The sequence below is a fragment of the Acinonyx jubatus genome, chromosome A3 (assembly GCF_027475565.1).
Source record: "Acinonyx jubatus isolate Ajub_Pintada_27869175 chromosome A3, VMU_Ajub_asm_v1.0, whole genome shotgun sequence".
Taxonomy (NCBI): Eukaryota; Metazoa; Chordata; class Mammalia; order Carnivora; family Felidae; genus Acinonyx; species Acinonyx jubatus.
This window is the reverse complement of record NC_069388.1, coordinates 123,127,007-123,147,853: the sequence shown is the minus strand read 5'-3', so window position 1 is coordinate 123,147,853 and position 20,847 is coordinate 123,127,007. Positions and strand designations below refer to the sequence as shown.

The 20,847-nt window shown below is 41.7% G+C and overlaps 1 long non-coding RNA gene across 2 annotated transcripts in view; it reads right to left on the bottom strand.

Moving 5' to 3' along the window:
- The window catches only part of LOC113604958 (uncharacterized), a 176,684-nt gene that overhangs the window by 46,629 nt on the left and 109,208 nt on the right, over positions 1-20,847 (bottom strand). The window contains exons 4-7 of one of the 2 annotated variants that reach the window (XR_008289665.1): positions 19,993-20,150; positions 15,538-15,897; positions 11,569-11,646; positions 3,621-4,893 (exon numbers count right to left, since the gene is read on the bottom strand). This is a non-coding gene — a long non-coding RNA (uncharacterized LOC113604958). Of the gene's footprint in view, positions 1-3,620; positions 4,894-11,568; positions 11,647-15,537; positions 15,898-19,992; positions 20,151-20,847 lie in introns of those variants that run through there. The other variant, XR_003427012.2, reaches the window with a different exon arrangement.

The following is a 20,847-nucleotide window of genomic DNA, read 5'->3' as shown; positions in this document are numbered from 1 at the left end:
ACCACCTCCAACACACGAGTAAACCTCGTTAGAAGCAAAAAAGAAAATCAAGGTAAAAGTTGATTAAAACACCAAACCAAATTAAATTTGATCTAATAGTGTTTACTTGTTTTAACATCTGGAAAAGTTTGGGCATACACTGCAAACATTTTTAACCTAATTTAAAAATAAATTATGCTTAGTTTCCACTGATGTATTTAAGTTAGGTCCTTTTAAAGAAATCATTCTTTAGGATTTTTTTTTTTTACATTTAACAGGCAAGAATTTGGATCATAAGGTGCCAATGGAAAGAGTATCTAAATATCTCCCCTAATGGGCCCTCAAAAGAATAACCCAATATTTAAAAAATACAATTTACAAAGATCCTATACCCTCTGCTGGGTGAAAAACAGACATATGTGGAGGATCTCCTCAGTAGGGGTTGCACAGGAGTATTTTCACCTGCAGAGAAGGGAAAAAGAAGTAGCTGACGGGGTCTCCCCACCGATCCTGACTACGAGGATATGCACTAAACTCCAAGAAAGTGAAAGGCTCCTGTACAGTTGAGGGATTTAGCTGATATTCCAATGGGCTCTAAGGAAAGGAAAATGTTATGTCTCCTGCAGCCCTTATAGGCTCTGCTCTTACCATCTCTGCCCAACATATATTCCCCACCCCCCCACCCCAGTGGCCAAAGTGTAGAAACTATTCTCCCAAAGCCCATGGCTGTTTGGTGTTAAAGCTTGCAGCCCTTTCACCCCATCTCATATACCAAGGAAGCCTCTACGTGCTACTGGGTAGGAAAGAGTGGGGTAGGTATTTATGGGAACAGAATTTACTTAGGTATTTATTGGGTAGAAAATGGTGAAAAGGGAATTTGAAGACCTACTATCACCTTGATCAAGTCTAAAGCCTTGCTCTTCTGTTACCAGAAATGTAAAGATTTGCCTCATTTTTGGTTGGCATCAGCTTAGCTGTTTAAAGGAATCCAGTTCCCCAACACCCTACTTCTCTCTCTACCCCTCCTCTGCCCTTGCTTTGTCAGCTCCATCTTTCCTGAATTCAGAAAACAGTCTGTAGCTTCTTGATGGATGGGGTCATCTCTTAGACTTATTTTTCATCTTCCCAGTCATAGCCTAACATAAGCCTTCCTGAGTACACAGCAGGCGGTGAGTTCTGGGGGTGGAGGGTGGTATTGAGAAAACACAGGGTTGATTCATCTTTTGTCTGTGGGCTTTTTCAGCACCCATTCAATATCCTAGAAGAGAGTTATTACTTGATACAAACAGTACATAAAAATGTAAGTTGTAAGTAAGAGAAACGCCCCCACTTTTCCCCCTCCTCTGTTCTCTCTTCCCACGGCAGTGCACCTTCTGGATGCAGCCAAGAGCTTGCCCTACTAAGGGTTCAGGCAGGGGCTGTGAGCTTTGTGTGTTTGGTAAGGGCCGTGGTCAGCAAAATTGGTTTTCTTATTAGAAAAGTCTGTTTTATACTGTGATAAAGCTTCACACTTGTGATTTAAAAAATTCTGTGGCAGAGACATAACCTCCCTCTAAATTCTCATCTCATGGCATAACTTCATCCACAAACTCATAACTCAGAGCAGCCTGTGGTTGAAAATCATGTACACATTTACTCCTTATTTCTTGTTGCTAGAGGGTAACATAGGTTAGCCACAGAATAATCCTTAAAACAGTAAGAATCATAGTTATACCTCTCTTTTCTCAGCTGAATAAGCGTCCATAAACTTAGTGCATACCCCTTTAAAACCTAATCAATTCTGGGGCACCTGGGTGGCTCAGTTGGTTGTGTCTGACTTCAGCTCAGGTCATGATCTCACTGCTCAGGAGTTCAAGCCCCATGTGGGGCTCTGTGCTGACAGCTCAGAGCCTGGAGCCTGCTTCCAATTCTGTGTCTCCTTCTCTCTCAGCCCCTCTCCTGCTCACACTCTGTTTCTTTCTCTCAAAAATAAACAAACATTAAAATAAGAAAATACAACAAAACTAATTATTTCTATTTTTTTCTACTCCCTTTATCATTACGTTTTTTGCTCTTCTACCTGGAACACTGGTTGTCAAAGTATGGTCCCTGGACTGCCAGCACTAATATCACCTGGGAACTTAGGAATGCAAATTCTCCAGGTTTTTTCCCAAACCTATCACATCAGAAACTCTGGATGGGGCCCAGTAATGTGTGTTCTAACAAGAGATGATTCAGATGCATGCTCAAGTTGGAGAACCACTAACTTAGCATCAGTAGCCTGGCTTTATAGGAACTAAGTGTCCTGGGCATCTCAGAGAAAATAGTTGTCACCTTAGCCTTCACACTTGTAAAGGTAGGACAGGGAGAAACACATGAGACCCTGGGGCACGCCTCCAGACAGCATCACTGTATATAAAGCATAGTCTGGCCAATCCACATGTTAGCACTGCTATCCTGATTGAAGGAAACACCCCAGAAGACAACTGACTTGGAATTTGAGAGGAAGTGATTGCACATCATAATCAGTAAATTGCGTGGGGATGAACAGAAGCATCTGCTACTAACATTTTCAAAGCTACATTTTTCACAGGTACATTCCAGAGTGTAACAAACCATTTCCACATGTGGGGGCTGATCTTTCAACTATATATCTTACCTGCCTTTTGTGTCATCACAGATTTCTTTAGAAGTTAAAGTTCACTTCAAAGTCATTGTGAAGCCAAAAACTATTCCAGGTGCAGTGATGAGTCTTCAGAGATGTTGGTGATCAAGGGCTAGGCAGAACTGTGAATTAGGGGAGGGCTGCTGGAGCTAAACTGCCTTATTGCCCCTCTTACTTCTGAGATGCCCCTGGCCCACTTCAATTATATGGATGCATATTAGAATCCTTGAGGGACCTTATTAGCATATCGATGCTTAGGCTTCACTCCTGGAAGTTCTAATTTAGTTATTCTGGGTAGGGTCTATGCACTGGTACTTTTAAAGAGCATTCCACGTTCTTCTACTGTGCACCCCAATTCTAGGACCACTGAATTAAATGAGTATTTCTTGAGTACTTACTATGTGTGAGGTCCTAGTAAGGCAATAGAAGATTCCGAAAAGCATAAGGAAAGAGGGTGTGTCTTCAAGAAGCATAGAGTGGTGGGGGTGCCTTCATGTCTCAGTTGAGTGACCGACTTTGGCTCAGGTCATGATCTCACGGTTCGTGAGTTCCAGCCCCGCATCGGGCTTGCTGCTGCCAATGCAGAGCCCACTTCAGATCCTTTGTCCCCCTCTCTATCTGCCCCTCCCTCACTCATGCTTGCTTTCTCTCTCTGTCTCTATCTCTCGAAAAAAAAAAAAAATTATAAATGAAGCATAGAATGGTGGAATGTGGGGCAAAATATACACACCTAACTAGAACCCACAGTGGTCTATAAGTGCTGCATTAGAGTTACTCAGTTACCTGGGTTAAAGACAGGGTAGAGTTAATTCTAGACTTGCTTTTAATTTGGTTTTGGAGGATTTTTATCAAACAAGGGAGAAAAACCATTTGGGACTGAGAAAATGAGAATAAACAGAAGTGTGAAGACAAGAAATTTCAAGAATTTTGTAGGGATCAGTAAATACTACATAGCCACTGCATATAGGGAATGAGGTTGGCAAAGTCATTCAGGCCAGCTTTTAAAGGCTTTTTGAATGTCATGGTAACAATTTGAGTCTTATTGTCAATGAAACGTAATGTTATGATATGTGTTTTAGAAAGATATATCACTTAGAAGATAACTACTATTTCTACTGATAAAACTGTTGTATGTTTAGCCAATTAAACAAACACTCATTGATCATTTCATTTACTCTGTTGCAAATTCCTGCACTAGATACTTTGAGGAATTAACAATGCCCATGGCAACTGTTTACAATCATAATCGATTGTTGAACCTTACACTCTTTTATAAATCTATTCTATCTACAAAATAGAATTTTGTGGGATAAATAGCCAATTTCTGTTACTGCTAATTCTTATTTCTAAAAAAAGTCATTTGTTTATGGCAAAAGTAGCACACTGGAGCCACTTAGAACATCAGTCCAGATCACCTGGCTGACGTAGTATTTGTCAGATTTCTCTGCTGTGACCTTTTCTCCCTTTCCATGTATACACTTTGAAAGGGAGTAACTATGTACACCTCCTTGAGGGCAGAGTGTCTACATAAATAATTGGGACTGCTACATGGGAGATTTGTCTACTCTCCCTCATTTGTTTTATTCAATCATTAATTTATATTGCTGTAAACTCAGATATTTCTTTTATACTTTGTATTAGAATCCAACACTGCATTATTTATTGTGGCATTTTTTTCTTCACTTGTCTGGGCAATTTTCCATTCTTTTAAATAATAATTCTAAAAACATGGTTATATAATTAAGTATTCAGGTTGTTATCAATTTTAAGCTGAGCTCTTTCTATATGAACTATGGTATAGGGATGTTTGTGATTGCAAAGAACAGAGCTAACATCACTTCCATTCTTCAAAAACTAATTTCGGAAGGAAGAAGTAGTTAATGTGGGGTACTAATGCCAGCTGTTATAAGCAGTTATTTGGAAATCCAGGAGAATCTGAACATCCTAGAAAACTAGATATTCAATAAATGATTCTCTTCACCTAACCCATTCTACCTCACAAATGTTCTTGGGTTGCCTTTAACAAGAAAAGAGCACTCATTTCTCTCTACTTTTGCCATTAATATCAGCATTAATTACACCCTCTGCCAAAATATGCAGAATATTTAAATTGTCACTAACTCTTATGATTCTAAGCAGACTCCCAACACTGCTGTGGTGAAATCTGGGAGGTTGGTCAGGATGAGTCCTACAGTTTCAGGCTGACTTTGGGGAGAGATGCGATTTACCATGTGCAACCAGAACATTGCTCCTTGATTTTCACCAAACGTCTGCAAAGAAAGCAACTTGTTCAAAGTCACTGTGTAAGAAGAGGAAAATAATAAACCTCTTAAGATACATATTGCCAAACCACGACCGTACCCATATGTCAGTGAGGGCACAGAAGAACATCTTATCCTTTCTGACCTACTGTGCACTGCCCATTGGTCTTCCTTCAGTTCACTAGGCTCACCTTCACCACCTGTCAAGGGCCCGCCATGGGCCTCTCCACTCACCTTCAGTAGACGTTCCCAACTACTCATAGGATTTTGTTGACAAGTGTACTTCCTCTCCTTGGACATCCCCATGATAATGAACCCACCTTGGTCCATCCACAAGCCCAGCAGGAAACTAGAGCATCTTGGGCAGATGCTTCCTCTTGACTCCAGCCTTTGGATGAACATTATTGGCATCTCCCAACTTCTGGAGTCGAAGCCAGGGGAAAACGTTAAGTACCCCTTGATCTCCTTACAAAACTAAAGGAGAGCATGACTCTAGACTTCCACGTACACTTCCTCTTCTGGCAAAGAGCTTCTTTGCCATCTGTTTCTGATGTTTTTTTCTTGTATCATCTTGCCAAGCAGACTCACAAGAGCTCTCCCCTACTTCTCTGCTGCTTTGTGAATTCTCTCCCAAAGTGTTTACTGAATCCTCCTACCACTTAAATTGTTCTATTCACCTATTAACCTACAGACACCAGGCCTAACTTCAAGGCACAATTCAAAATTTACCTACTCCTAGGCCCCCTGTGAGCTCCCATCCCAGAAATTTCTCCTATCCTGCCCACATGGTGTATCTTCTCTTCTGTAGGAATGGTCTGTTATTCTTCCTCTGAAGGCAGAAAGTGGGTCCTATGCATCCTTTATATCCCTGAAAGCCATGAACATCAGGAATCATTTTCTAATGTACGTGTGCATGAGACCTGTTGGTAAACCACAGAAATGATCCTACAAGGGATATGGAGCTGATATTTTCAGCCATTTCAGGTATATGGATGTGGATGAAGAGCAGCATGTGGATGAAGAGGTTTGCTGAAAGTCAAGTCGGTACTTATCTTTGCTCACTTCTCCAACATCATAAAAGATATGAACCCCAAATGACAACTAAAGTGAAAGAGAGGATTATAGATAGTCAACAAAATTTAGGAAACAAGAAGAAGATAAACAAGTAGTAACTAAAATATGATAGCCAGTCAAGGGTCCATGGAGCCAAAAGGTGCCAATCACCCATACAACTCTGGAACAGCACAGAGGTGGGAGGGTGTCGAGTATCTCCAAATGCTGAGGTGTAGATTGAGCCTGCTCACACAACCAATCACCTTTCCTCTAGCCAGGCACAAAACAGCTTTCCCCTCTGGAGACACTTTGGACTTGAGGTCCCCAGGTTCAGTTAAAGGCAAGGGCAAGGTACCAAAATAGAAAGGGAAGAATGTAAGTAAACATCTGCATGTGAAATGGTGAAACCCACCATCTTTCCCTGCCCAGCAGCCAGAACACGGGAGCCAGACTTGTCCTTGTTCTCCCCAGGCAGGGAGCTGGAGAATCCTCCCAGAGAAACTGGCCAGCCCCATGGGAAGGCGAAACCTACTGATCCTGCGGACCCAAAGAAACAGCCAGGTCCTCACCCAATAATCCCAAAGCAAAGTCTGCAGATTACTGAGCACACCTCCTTTCCCCACCCCAATCATAGCTACCAAACACACACACACAGGTTCACATCAGCTTTTTAGGGACTCAACTTGAAAAGGAAACTTTGACTGTATGTTAACTATACTGGAATGAAAAAGAAATTGAATCTCTGTGCCATTCACTTGTACTAAGACATCTGTACTAAGTTTCTAATATGAGTCTAAACCAAAAAAATAAAATAAAATAAAAAAGAGAGAGAGACAGAGACAGAGACAAAAAGAAAGAGAAAAGGGCAGGGTGGGGGAAATTACTCAGAGGAAGTAGAAGCAATTAAGGCAACTGAGGAAACATGAAACATTTTTTTAAAGAATATTCTTAGATATAAGAAAAGATATTAAATCAATGCAGAAAAGAATAAGTGCTAATAAAAAAAAACACTAGATAAGAACTCTGAGAAACTCAAAGTCTCATGGCACTTAAAATTATTATTTAAAATTCATTAAAATATATAGAGGATTAAATTTAAGGAAATCTATAAAGTATAACCAAAAAATGATAGAAAAGGAAAACAATAAGCTAGAAAATTAAAGATAAACCCATGAAGACTGACATTCAACTGACGAGCTAACTGGAAGGAAGGGTCAGAGAAAGAAACTATAAAAATACATACTGTATAAAATAGAAACTATATATTTATATATGATATTCTTGAGCCAAGGGATATGGTTTTCCAGATCAAAAGGGAATATAGCCTGCCCAGCATGTTGAATCAAAAAGAGGATTCGTCAAGTCACGTCATCGTAAAATTTGGGATAAAGAGAAGCCCTAAAAGTTTCCAGAGAGAAAAAGCATACAAACAATTTTTCCAACACAAAGAATGAGGAATAACGTACTGCCTCATGCTTTTCAAAAAATAGCATTGGGAGCAAGTTAAAAGTAGAGAAATGCCTTAGAATTCTAATCTAGAAATCTATACTCAAACTGCACTCAAATATGCAAGTAGAGGAAAAATATCATCAGACATGCTAGGTTTCACAATATTTTTCCACCGTGTATTTTTTCTTAGGACACTACTAGAAGATATGATTTCCCCCCAATATTAGGGTTTAAACTAAGAAAGAGGAAGAAACCAGGGATCTAGCTTATGAGGCAGACGAAGGCAATTCCCAGGATGACGATCAAGACAAATCCTAGGATACCAGTGATGCATCAGCCCCAGAGCATAAACAATCCTGACTGGCAGAGGAAGACAGGACAGATGGTGCTAGAAGGAATAACTCTAAGAAAAAACAAAGCCTGAAAGATTGCCTGAAGTATTTGTTCATATTGAGAAGTGCTCGATAGCCCTGTTAGAAAAGCTAGGGAAGAATTAGTTGTGTGGATAACAATACGAAACAAAAGAAGGAATTATTGACTACAAAAACTTGTAGAGAAAGATAATGAACAATCGTATACTGCAAGGCTCATCTTTGATTAATATTTACATAATTATATGACATTAAATACTGAATATTGGTTTGACTAAAAGTGGTGCTTAAATATAAAGGGGGAACGGGGAGATGAGATGTACATGTGTTAGTGGCAGGGGCAGATGGGTGATATCAAGAGAGTGAAATTTTCATCTTTCATAGAATTAAGTCAATAGGTAACATCTAAAATTGAAACACTGCGGAAAAAGACAGCAAAAACATGATATGGAGAAATATGGAAGAACATTCCAGATGAAAAACAACAGCAAGGAACACAGTGGTTATTCCTGAAGGATAGAAATCAGAGGTGGGGAAGGGTGGAATAAGGAACTGCTGTTTTGTATTATAAGATTTATAATGTTATTTGACTTTTGCTTTTCAGTGAAGCGGTATGGTATGATGCTTCAAAGCCCAGAACTGGGTTTGGATTTCATCCCTGACACTTGCCGACTGTGTGAACCTGGTCAGGAATCTTAACCTCTCCATGCCTCAACTTCCCCTTTCAAACAGGAGTACTAATAATGCCTGAATCAGTTAATAAATTAAAACACTGAGAAGAGTCATGTTCACTGTTTCAAAACTATTTGTTAGTGTGATTAAACTACCTACCTATGTTACTTAAAAACTAAAATTGAAATTGAAAAGAATCAAGCACTATGCAAATTTTACTTCTGAAGACTGTTCTTTCTTCATATAAAGTAACAGTCAGAATCTTATGCTCAATTTTGCTCTAAATGTACCAGTTTCTGTTGCTTTCCTTTTCTACAGAACATGTCCAGGAACACAGAACAGCAACTACTGAGAGGGGTGGGGCTTCCAGAATGAAATGGCTGTGTAAGGAGCGGTCGACACCATCCCCACCATTGCTCAAGCCCTCCCTTGGCTTGGAGATCACAGCATCAGTCCAGAATGCACCAAGTCTGACTTTGGGCTTGTGCTTTTCAAGGCAACAAGTCATAAATCATCCTAGATCACTGCGGTCATCCCGAAAAGACTTGCTGTCCTGCCAGGGTCTCAGACAGAGCTCTTTGTGTTTCAGAAGTGAATGAAAGAAGCATGCAGACACATTCTAGGAACCAAAGCCTCACTCGTTCCTCGAGGGCAGAAGCAGACCCTCCCTTACCGTCCACTCTTCTCTGCCCTATGCCTTCTTCTGACATCACCCTATGGAATCAGTACACAGTGGAAAAGCTAGAAGGCCTCTGCTGTTTCACTCACGCATACTTCTCTCTTATTCAGCTACAACCCAGACTCTTATCAGCACCCATGCAAGAGGGGAAACCAGGGTGACCTGCTCCACAGCAGAGCACATATGCACGCCACAGTGAAACTAAGTGCTTTCCTTACAGAATGCATGCATGTGAGTGTATGCATGTGAATGTATGCACGTGAATGAGTCTGCTCATAGCTCTAACATCTACTCACTCTGGGACCTTGTATTAATATTGTCAGTTCTCCTGACCTCATTCTGCTCTGCTATAAAATCTGAGTCAAAGAATCAACACCCCCATTTCCCCTAGGGTTAACAAGGCCTGAGGCAATGAGGGGACTCACACAAGGTGACACTGAATTAGAACTGGGACTCAAACCACAGTCTACTAAGCCCAGAACATTGCTCTTCATGGTGCCTGATCACTGCCCAATGTCCAAATTATCATCTCCTAATCACAGACTCTTCTATGTGAAAACCGGAATCCCATACAGAAATCCACAGAAAGATAGTATCATTTTTTCATGATATGATAATTCCTTTCCAAGGCTCCAGCATTAGATTTTGAGCTTACCAGGAAATTCCCAACTAAAATAACAAATGGAAGATTAAAAGCTCCAAATCAGTTTTAAACAACCCTATACTTGCATGTACAGTCAACTTGGCAAATCTGACAGCAAGTTCTCAGACAAAGTCATAAACTCACCCTGCTGCAGACCTGCAATACCAGCCTTTCGGGAAGGGAGCTGCTTCTGAACAAGTAACTGAGATGGAGAGCCAATGCTCCCCTCCCTCCCCTCCCCTTCCCTGCCCACACCCACCCAAAGGCCAGTCTCTACCAAGCTATTTGGCAACTCTGTTCAAGACAGCTTAAGGTCCAGGAGTGGATTAGGAACAGCTAACACTCTGGCAATCATTCTCCTTTCCCTTGAGCCCAGACTTCAGTGGGCGTGCAATGTGGCATTTTGCTTCTGATTTCAACCACTTCCCCAGCAATTCAGCACGAGAAAAATAAGAGCCGGTGCCAGCACAGGAGCAGCCAGCCTCAAGTCCTCCACCTCCCGCCATGGAAAGACCCTTGGTGACCAGGCCATCTCCCATCTCAGGACTTCAGGGGCAGGCCACTGATGGCCTGTAGGATGAGGCAGGAAGGTTCATCCTGTGCTGTTGCCTTCCCTTCAAGCCAAAGAAGCAGATGGGCCTTCCATCCTGCTGAAAGCAGTCTGGGAAATCTACAAGGCTGGACAAGCCATTTTGCTTTAAGCCACTCATGGCAGTTGTTGAAAATTAACATTACATATCCTGTGTATCTGTGGAATTGCCAGAGTTAGGAAGTCTAGAACACAAGCTAGAGAGACACTGGGCACATGATCTTCATTCGCTAGTTCCCCCTGGGTTTCTGGCCTTGCCTCCCTTCCTCACCTTCCACTTAAGTGACAAACAGTTCAGAACACATCTCTGAACGTATCATGCCCTTCACATGAAATTATCCAGGGCTCCTCGGAACTTTCGGCATAGAGTCCCATTCCTCGGCATGTGACTTCAGATGGCCCCACCAGCTTCTTCTGCCAGTTCTCTACTGCATCCTGGGCTTCAGTGTTGCGAAGCCATGCATAGCCCAGGGCCTCTCTCACCTCTTAATCGTTGAACATGAATTTCCCTGTTCTCAGACAACCTCCTCCCCCTTTCCAATAGCCCAACACCTCAGTGGAAATGCCACCTCCCTCCAGAAAACCCTCCTTGGCTCCTCCAGTACTCTGAGTATTGAATGTTCCTCCATGGAGGATTCACTACGTTCCTAAAATGACCTCTATCAAGACCATTTTGAAAAATCTGTCTCTCAGGCTAGTGTCTGAGCTCTTTATGAGGGATAGTAACTTTCTTTTCTGAGTGCCTACATCAGCACCTAGTGAATGGAATGTGTTCAGTGACTGTGTGTTGATTCAATAATTCTTAAGGGCAGAGAATATGCTGTATTCCTTTTTTTGAGCCTTTAAAAAACAGATGCTTCAAGTGGTTTGTGCATGACAGAATAAACCAAAAAACTATATTTCCTCAACCTAAAGAATTTGTGCTTTGTCTTCAGACAAATGCTTGTCTGAGAGTCAATGATGTCAACCTGCGGCTTTGTCTCTAAGTAGATTGTCATGCCTGCACTCTCCAAGAAACAGTTTGCTACTTGTGTTCCCTCCCTGCTGGCCTCAGGCACTCTGCCTCCCATTCCATTTCCTCCTTCAGGCTGTGAAACACCACCCTGCAGCCTTCCTTTCCTCCAGGTGACCGTCCATGGAACAGGAGTCCCACCCTACCTTGCTTGCTCCAGATGTTTGAGCCCCTCGGGGGACTCACAGATAGAAAGCACAGGAGAAGCTTGTTTACCTTTTCATTTGGATAACTGCACCTGTGACCCATGGATGGTATAGGCTTCTGGAGGCCCTCCATGTTTCTCACACAGTTCTGTGAAAAAAAAAAAAAAAGTCCTCGTTATTGTCTAATGAAGGTAGATACAACAGGGGGGTTATAAAATGAAGTACGATAAAATAAGGGGGTTAAAAAGGATTGTTACTTCACTTCCTTATGCCAGTTCTGCCTCCTGCAGCCTAGAATGTTCACTTTGCAGTAGATAGAATGGGCTGACGTGTATATAAGCTTACTAATGTGAGACTGAGGTTTCTCTAAAATTGTCAATAATCATCTTTCAGGAAGAAGCAGTAGGCTTTAGCCAGCATCTGACATGGCCTACAAATTTTGGAATCAGCCATTTCTGAGGAAGCCCATTTTTGTAAAGGGGCCACCAACACACCCAATAGACACTCTCTGGCAAGTTTGTGAATTGCTACAACATAAAAAGGCAGGCCCGGTTTGAATTACCAGGCTCCAATCCCTCACTGGAACTCTGGTCACACTCACTACACAAACCATCTGGAGCCTCACTCTGGCACTTTGTTATTTACTCGGGGTCCCAGGTGGAATTAGAGCCCATAATTCACTGACGTCCGCCCTCTTCTCCATGGACAGCATCATACCTCATCTCAGCAGTCGCTCCCTGGCCATCCATCAGCCATTCCAATTTGTGAATCCCTTGCCAAAGTAGATGTTTTTCTTTGGGGATTATCATTATAAATTAATGTTTTAAATTTGGGGACTAGTCTGCCATTTTGCAGAGCATCTTGCCTTTTTTCTCTTAATCTCACATGTCTCAAACTTATAAAGGACCCACTTATTCATCCCATTTTTCCTTCTTCCCTTCATAAAGAATTCTGGTCACCAGCCCACCATATGCTCCAACCTCTTTTACTTCTCTGGGAATTCATTACTAAACCAACCAACCAACCAACAAGTGATGAAAAACTCCTACCAGCTCAAGGTCCTCAATGAGAAGACCACTGCTCATCAGTTAAGACCGAGCATGTTACTGAATGTCTCTGTGCCTCAGCTTATCAGAGGATGAGGCATGAAGAAGTCTAGTCATAAAACATGTACTGGTCCATCCTGGGTGGTAGCAAAGGAAGGGGCCCTCTTGGTGAGCAAAAGTCAAAAGAGAGGGAGAGGTACGATGTGTCCAAGAATTGGAGAAGTACAATTGGAGGGTCTTCTGGAATGTAGGGAACAGGTGAAGGAGCAGAAGAAAATGAAACTGAAGAGCATGTGGGGTGAAATGATGAAAGCCCTTGAATACAATGTATAGAAGTCCGGATCAGTTTTTTCAAAGTGATACAAAGTCATTAAAGGTTTTAAGAAGGGATATCATGTGTTTAGACTGTTTTTAGAAATACCATTGTCAGAAAGATGGAGGCAGCATTGAAGACATGCAGAATTAAGGGGAAAAATCCAGTCAGGGGACTGCAAGGCAGGTGAGAATAGATGCAAGCCTGAAGGTGGCAAAGGGGAGACTTAGAGGAGAGAACAGAGCTAGGAGATCTTTAGAAAGATCAAGGGGAATGAGGGAAGGAATTATTTGAGTAAATGCTCAAGTTTCTGATGTGGATAATTGGACTGACATTGCAACAACAATGGCATTCACCAAGGTAGGAAATAGAGGAAGTTTTTCAAGAAAGGGGGATGAGAAAAAAAATTGTTTGGGGACATTTTGAGTGAGTGCCTGTGGGACACTCAAAAAGAGCTTCTAGGTGCACCTGGGTAGCTCAGTAGGTTAAGCATCTGACTTTGGCTCAGGTTATGATCTCACAGTTTGTGGGTTCGAGCTCAGCATTGGGCTTTCTGCTGTCCGCACAGAGCCTGGTTTGGATCCTCTGTCCCTCCCTCTCTCTCTCTCTCTGCCCCTTCCCAGCTTATGCTATCCCTCTCTCTCAAAAATAAATAAACATTAAAAAATTTTAAAAAAGAGTTTCTAGTAAGCAAGAGAATTTTCAAGAAAAAAGGAGATTCATCAGTATATACAGTATATGAAAACTGAAGACACAGAGAAGGTAAGATCATCCAGGAAGCAGGTGTAGTATGAGCAAACAGGAAGGTTGGCCATGAGACCCTAGGGAATCAATAACTAAAGGAGGACAGAGCTTCAAGGACAGAGTGGTCAATTGTGTCAATTATACCATGGCAAGTAAAGTCATGGAGAGCAAAAACCAGAAAGAAGTGGGCTTGGGAATGAATTGGGAGAGATAGTAAATGTGAGCAGTGCATATTGTATTTTGGTAGGCTTAACTGTGAAAGGAGAGAGACAGGGCCAAAGGAAATTGTTGATTGGTTGGTGGCTTGTTTTATTTTTAATAACCTTTTTGTTTTGGAGTAATTTTATTTATTTATTTATTTATTTATTTATTTATTTATTTAGATAGTGTGCGAGCACATGCGCAAGTAGGGGAGGGACAGAGAGAGAGAGGGAGAGAGAGAGAATCTCAAGCATGTTCCATGCTGTGTCAACACAGAGCCCAGTGCAGGGCTCAGTCTCACAAACCCAAGATCATGACCTCAGCTGAAACCAAGAGTTGAATACTTAACCGACTGAGCCACCCAGGTGCCCCTGGAATAATTTTAGATTACAGAGAAGTTGTACAAATAGTCCAGTTCCCCATATTAACATCTTACATTACCATGGTACATTTATCAAAACTCAGAAACCAACATTGGTACATTACTACTAACTAACTTCTGGAATTTATTTGGACTTCATCAGCTTTTCTGTTGATGTCTTTTGCCTTCTCAAGATCCAATACAGAGTACCACATTGCATTTAGTTCTCATATCTCCCCAGTATCCTCTGGTCAGTCTTTATTTTTCATGACCTTGACAGTCTTGAGGAGTACTGGCCAGATAGCCTATCGAACACCTCACAATCTGAGTTTTTCCCATGGTTAGATTGGGGTTATGAGTTCCGAGAAATTATACCTCTTCATCAGGGGCCACATGAGATCCACATGACAACACTGATGATATTAATTTTGACCACTTGATTAATGTAGTAGCTTCTCCACTGTGAAGTTTCTGCTTTCACTTACCCAACTCTATTCTTTGGAAGTGACTCACCACCAAGTCAGCCCACACTTGGGTGTGAGGTGGGGGTGGACATAGGATTAAGCTCCACCTCTTGTTTTGTTTTTAAGATGAGGAAGATCCTCCTAACTCAGCCCATAATCCTCATTATTTCTCCTTTATTTGAGATAAAGCTAAACATCTGGAATCTCAAGTATGCAATGTAGAACTTAATCCTGTGAGATTTTATTTTGTTCATTGATCATTTTACATGTGTTATTCAGGGTTCCAGGCAAAACAACTCAACACCTAGTCTGGGACTCATACTATACTTCTGTCTCTCCTCAATCCATTTGGTGACCATGTCCTTTCATTTTTACCTGTTAAACATCTCATATTTAGTCACATAATTGACAATTTGTCAGATCAACTGAATCCTAAGTTTCTTACCTTTTCCTTCAGGTAGAACTATCCTCATCCACAACTCCTGGTAAATGCAGAAAGGCAGCAAAGGAGATAAAACTTCCTCTGTATTATCACCATACTCTAGTGTGGTCAATATGAATATAGGATGACTTAATAGCTTAGAACTTGGGCTTAATAGCTTAGAGCTCATCCTAAGGAAATGGCTGATAAGAAGCCTCCTTCCTGGCATTTTTCACAGAAATTCCCCAAGAATATGTGTTTGAACAAGAACCATCTGCTTATGGAATGCTTGTAGGATGGGTCCAATCTCAGGAAAGGGCAAGCAGGGGATTTGGGTTCCAGGATTGGTTCTGCCACTAGCTTACTCTGGAAACCAGGGTTCACCATTCCAACTTGCATACCTCAATTTCAGCATTAGTAAAATGAAGGAGTTGGGCTGATTATGATGAATTTAGTTCAATCTACCAGCTGCTTTATTAAACCACTTACCCCTTGATTTCCTTGTTGGGGCTTCTTTTTTAGAGTCACAGGACAGCATGATTGGCCTTGGGAATGCTGTGTGGAAGCCATATCTCAGAAGAATCACATGGAAAAGGGATTAGGGCTGCAGAGGTCAAATTCCAGCTTGGTGAGTTGTGTGAGATAAATGTGGGGAAGCCCAGTGGAAAGAAGGGGTTCCTAACCTCTTGAGAGACAATGCATGCTTCTTCCCAGGGGGCTGGAGGCTTGGCAGCCCTCTGTTGCCTCCAGCCCCATCCCATCAGGTGGGGTTAGCTTGCTGTTGAGCTCACATGACAGATGGCTCTTTCGGCCTCCAGAGTGTTCTCCAGCCATCACCAGGTTGTCAAACTGCAAACAAAAGCCATTCATTGCCCTCATCTTCTCTCCTGAATTCTTTCTAGCTTTGTAACCCCAAAAGCACAGGTTATGCCATAATCATCTGAGGGTCTTCCACTCCTTGCTTATCTACATGAGCCATATTTTTCTGAAACTCAAAAAATCAGCACACATCACCTGACAAAGTGTTTTTGCTATTACTAACTGCAAAAACAGTCGAGGAAATGTAGTTTGGGTACCAAGATATTATTATTATTATTTACACATTACTGCAACGGTTTCTAACATCTTTTCCAGGACTAACCAAACAGAGTTGCGATTACAACTGCCTTAGAAAGTTTGGACGCAAGGTGCCTTATACATCCTCTCTTCTTCCTTTTCATCTCACCATTATAGTCACTACGAGAAGAAGCTCGCATAGTGTCAAGGTGAAAGGTGAAAAGAGGAGTAAGGAAAACACCTGGCCAAACTCACCTGCAGGCAGCAGAAACTGGCACAGAAAGATTGTGACAGTGCCACTGGCCCCAGCATTTGATCTGCTGATACTTAAAATCCAACTATCACAAATATAAAACTTTGACACCAATTTTTATCCATAATTAAACAAAATGTCCAAGATTATCTGGACTCAAAGTTTTTTTCAATTATTTCCACCTTCAGGAGAATGATTTGAGGGCAGGTGGGAGATTACTGGAAGGTGGTAAAACATCATGTGTCTGAGATGAGAGTTGGCATGGGATCCTTACTTGCTGCCTGCTACAAGTTCTTTAAGAAATGGCAAGCAACTTGCTCCCCAGTGGAGTCTTGGAATGGGAGATCCTCTGACTCCCCATAATCCCAGGGGGAGAGCAAGAGACACCAGGGGGAAATGGCCAGTCTTATGGTAGAGACATTCTCATCCACTGGGTCAGGAAAAACTGGGCATCTCTACCATTATTCAAAAGCCGGGACCTGAGTTCTAAAGTTGGAAACTTCCACTGTAAAATTAGAAGGTTGATAGCATAATCCTTAACATCTTACCCAACTTGAAAGATCTATGGTCACTTTAGATTAAGCAGGTATTTCTCCAGAATAACAGGAAACAGGAGAGACAGGGGTAGTATGCACATCTAATCATGAGGAAAATGACGAGAAGTGCGTTGAAGTTGTAAAAGTCTGACCCATATGTGATCCATACAACTTCTCTGAATGGTTCCAGGAAAAACATCTCTCTCTCCTTTGTGCCTTATACTTCCGGTAAAATAGCTCACATTCTATTTTGCCCTGGACTCTCTCAAAGGCTTAATTTAATAGCAGAATCATCTAAAATCCATCATTTTATTCAATTTCCCACCCCATCAAAACAAACAAACAAACAAACAAACTATGAACTTGGCAGGAATTCCTATCTTCATTTCGTAGGGAAAAATTCTGGGGCTCACTGACTTAGAGAAGGTGCCACATACGCGATTTCTTGAGACCAACTGAAGCCTGAATCTCATCTCCACCAGTTCTTTGGAACTTTAGAGTTTCTTGAAGGTATCTGCAAGCAAAGCCTGCAAAACACTTATTTTACCTCTCTCACCAACTGGCCAAACTTCCGCTACAAAAGAAAGGATCTTGATAAAGCTCAGAGTTAGGTTACCTGCTCTGTCACTGATAAGACAGTAACTTTCCGACTATGCTTCTCATACCTTAGAGGTTCCACCAAGCCTCTTTTAGGCTTCTGAGTGTCTTTGAGCTATGCAGCTGAGGCTGTAGGCTCTCCCCCTAATTCAATCTGAACAGTTCCACTTTTATCTGCTTTATTTATTGGTCTCTCTCTAGGTATTAAAAAGTATTTGAGAACCACTGTAGGGCAAGTTCTAGTCCACAGTGCTATTTCCAGCCTGAACCCAAGTTCCCGTTTCCTTACATGACCTGCTAATAAATCTCTGCTTCATCCTCCCAACAGAAGAGGGAGGACAGAAGCAGCCCACTGGTCTTCAAGACATACTGTCATGTGTCACATCGGGACACCTCCAGGGGGTCTTAAATCTAGAGAAACATGAGAGTAGTCATTTCACATCTTAAGACCCCTCTGATGAGAGAAGACTCATTACCACGCGTGCACAGTAGCTAGTATTTTACATAGACTAACTGGCCTGTTTTCATTTCTTTTAAATACCCAAAGGCATCCTACCTACATGAGGAGCTGAAGGCCTACAAACCATGGTCGTAAAAACTGTTTGCACACTACGCAAGTGCTAAAGAGCACCTGAAACCACTTTGCTTCTATTTGTTTTGCCCCCTAATATGCACACTGGTATATTAGTGTTTCTTTTGAGTCCCTCTGGGTTTGGATATTATACACCCAAGTTTTCCTTCAAATTGGGTTTTCACAGCTGGATTATAAACCAGTGGAAATGTTGACCCAGCACCAACTATATCATTCCAAACAGGTGTTGCCTTAATTAGCCTTATCGTAAAACAAAAATTAAAAATTAAAGGAAAACATTTTAATGTACCTAAAGAGTTTCTGAAGGTCTTAAAGGGAGCAAGCAAATTATTGAGGATTTTAAGCCTTATCTCTTATTCTCAGAGGCACTCTTAAAAATTAAGGAACACTTCTGAAGCTGCAATAACACCCCAGTGTTTTAAGAGGAAAAAAAACCTGACTTCCCTGGCATGTTTTTCAATGAAGAAGGAAGTTTTTAAGTGAAGGGAGAGGGGCTTTGAAAATCCATTCACCTAAGTCCCAGATGTTCTCATCTCAGGCAGGAAGAAGACAAAAGGAACAGTCTTTGGATGTCACTTCTGACCTTCAAGGGGATTATCACTATTTTCCATGCAAAAACAAAGGAGTTTTTACGTGACTGCAATTCAGTGTAGAAAACATACCTACTAGGTACTTAGAGAGACATAGAAGAGAGGTTGCAAAAATCATGCACTCAAGGGATAGCCAAGCTCACTGTTTCACACACATGAAACCACTTAGAGAACAAGTTAAAACTGGGTATGAATTAGCTCGGATGTGTTGACATTTTGGCAAGACAACACAAACTTCCTTTGGCCTCAGGAAGTTTATGATGACTTCCCAGAGAAAGCAGAGTGAGAAGCTACTTCAGAGATTGAATATAGAGGGAGAAGCCAGAGGAGCACCTCAAGCTGGAGAAACTCCATCAGTAAAGGTGCAGAGCCATCGCTCTCCAGTCTGAATGTACACTAGTCACCTGCAGGGTTGGTTAAAACTGATTACTGGGTCCCCAGAGGTTCTATTTCAGTGGGTCTGAATTGAGGGTACAAGAATTTGCATTTCTAATGGGTTTCCAGTTGATGCAGCTGTTGTTCCATGGACCACACTTTGAGAACAACTGACATGGAGAAAAGATTGCACACAGCTGTTAGTGGTCCAGAGTAGGCTCTGACTTAGCTGTAAGAGGATTTGTATACAAGAGTGGAGAATGAAGTTACTTAGAAAGATGCTTGTTTTTTGATGGTGTGAACTAGATCATTTTTATGCTAAGAAATTATTCATTTTCAACATAACCCTCTTTTTTTGGTTTATTTATTTAGTTTAAGAGAGAGAGAGAGTGTGTGAACAGGGTAGGGGCAGAGAGAGAGGGAGAGAGATGATCCCAAGCAGGCTCTGTTCTGGGGCAGGGTCAAACCCACAAACCATGAGATCATGACCTGAGCCAAAACCAGAGTTGGATGCTTAACTGACTGAGCCACCCAGGCACCCCTCAACTTAGCCCTCTTTTAAGCCACCTTAAGTCCTGTTCACTTTCTTTCTTTCCTTTTTTTTTTTTTTTTTTGAGACAGAGACAGAGCATAAGCATGGGAGGGGCACAGAGAGAGGGAGACACAGAATCCGAAGCAGACTCCAGGATCTGAGCTGTCAGCACAGAGCCTGACACAGGATTCAAACTCAGGAACCGCGAGATCATGACCTGAGCTAAAGTCGGAGGCTCAACCGACTGAGCCACCCAGGCGCCCCTCACTTTCTTTCTCAAAGGAAAGAGGAAAAGAATTCTCCAGTGAGTGCCACATGTGGAACCATACCTGTTCCTACTAACTTAGCCCTCATAAAAAATAAATGCAAAAAATTATCAAAGCAATAACGATCATGATACGCTTTGTACTTACATTAACTAAGCACTCATATGTCTCTGCTTGTACCCTTGCAGGTACAGGTGGCATGCTTCCTGAGATGAAGAGAGGTTCTGCTGGTCTTAAAAGTCTTCTCTCCTCCTCCTTTCCAGGAAAATACCAACTTCTCTGGTCTTTTCTATCACTCAGCTCTTCTGAAGTACAAGGAACAGAAAAACACCAAGGGACTTCAAATGACAGGACTTAACGTAAGACTATGTAGGAAAGAAATAAAAGATGGAAAACTGGTCCTCTTGAAAGCACAATGACAATGCTTTTTTGTTAAAAGCAATTCTGATGATTCTCTCAGCCAATTTCCTCAGGTGTAGCCATCCACTGTTCCCTACCCTGAAAGCCTATAGCTCTTCTGGCCCAATTTCCTTTTATCTGCATGCTTCCCTTCCTTGCTTTTCTGTTGTGTTTCTGTGTGTGCATGCATGTTTCAAAACTCCCCAAGAGAAACAATCTGATTGGCTACTAGTCTCCAGTCAATATGGGTTCCTCTACTGGGCAAAGTCATTGCACCAGGGTTTCTAATGAGCTTCTGGTCCAGATGATAGAGCAGCAGCATTATCCAACAGAAATATAATGCCAGCATCAAATGTAAGAGGTGTATGAAATTTTAAATTGTTCTTTATTAGCTACATCAAGAAGGTAACACAGGAATGCAAACTGGTACAACCACTGTGGAAAACAGTATGGAGGTTGCTCAAAAAGTTAAAAATAGAACTACCCTATGGTCCAGAATCACACAACTAGGTATTTACCAAAAAAGTATAAAAACACTAATCCAAAGAGATACATGCATCCCTATGTTTATTGCAGCATTATTTACAATAGCCATATTATGGA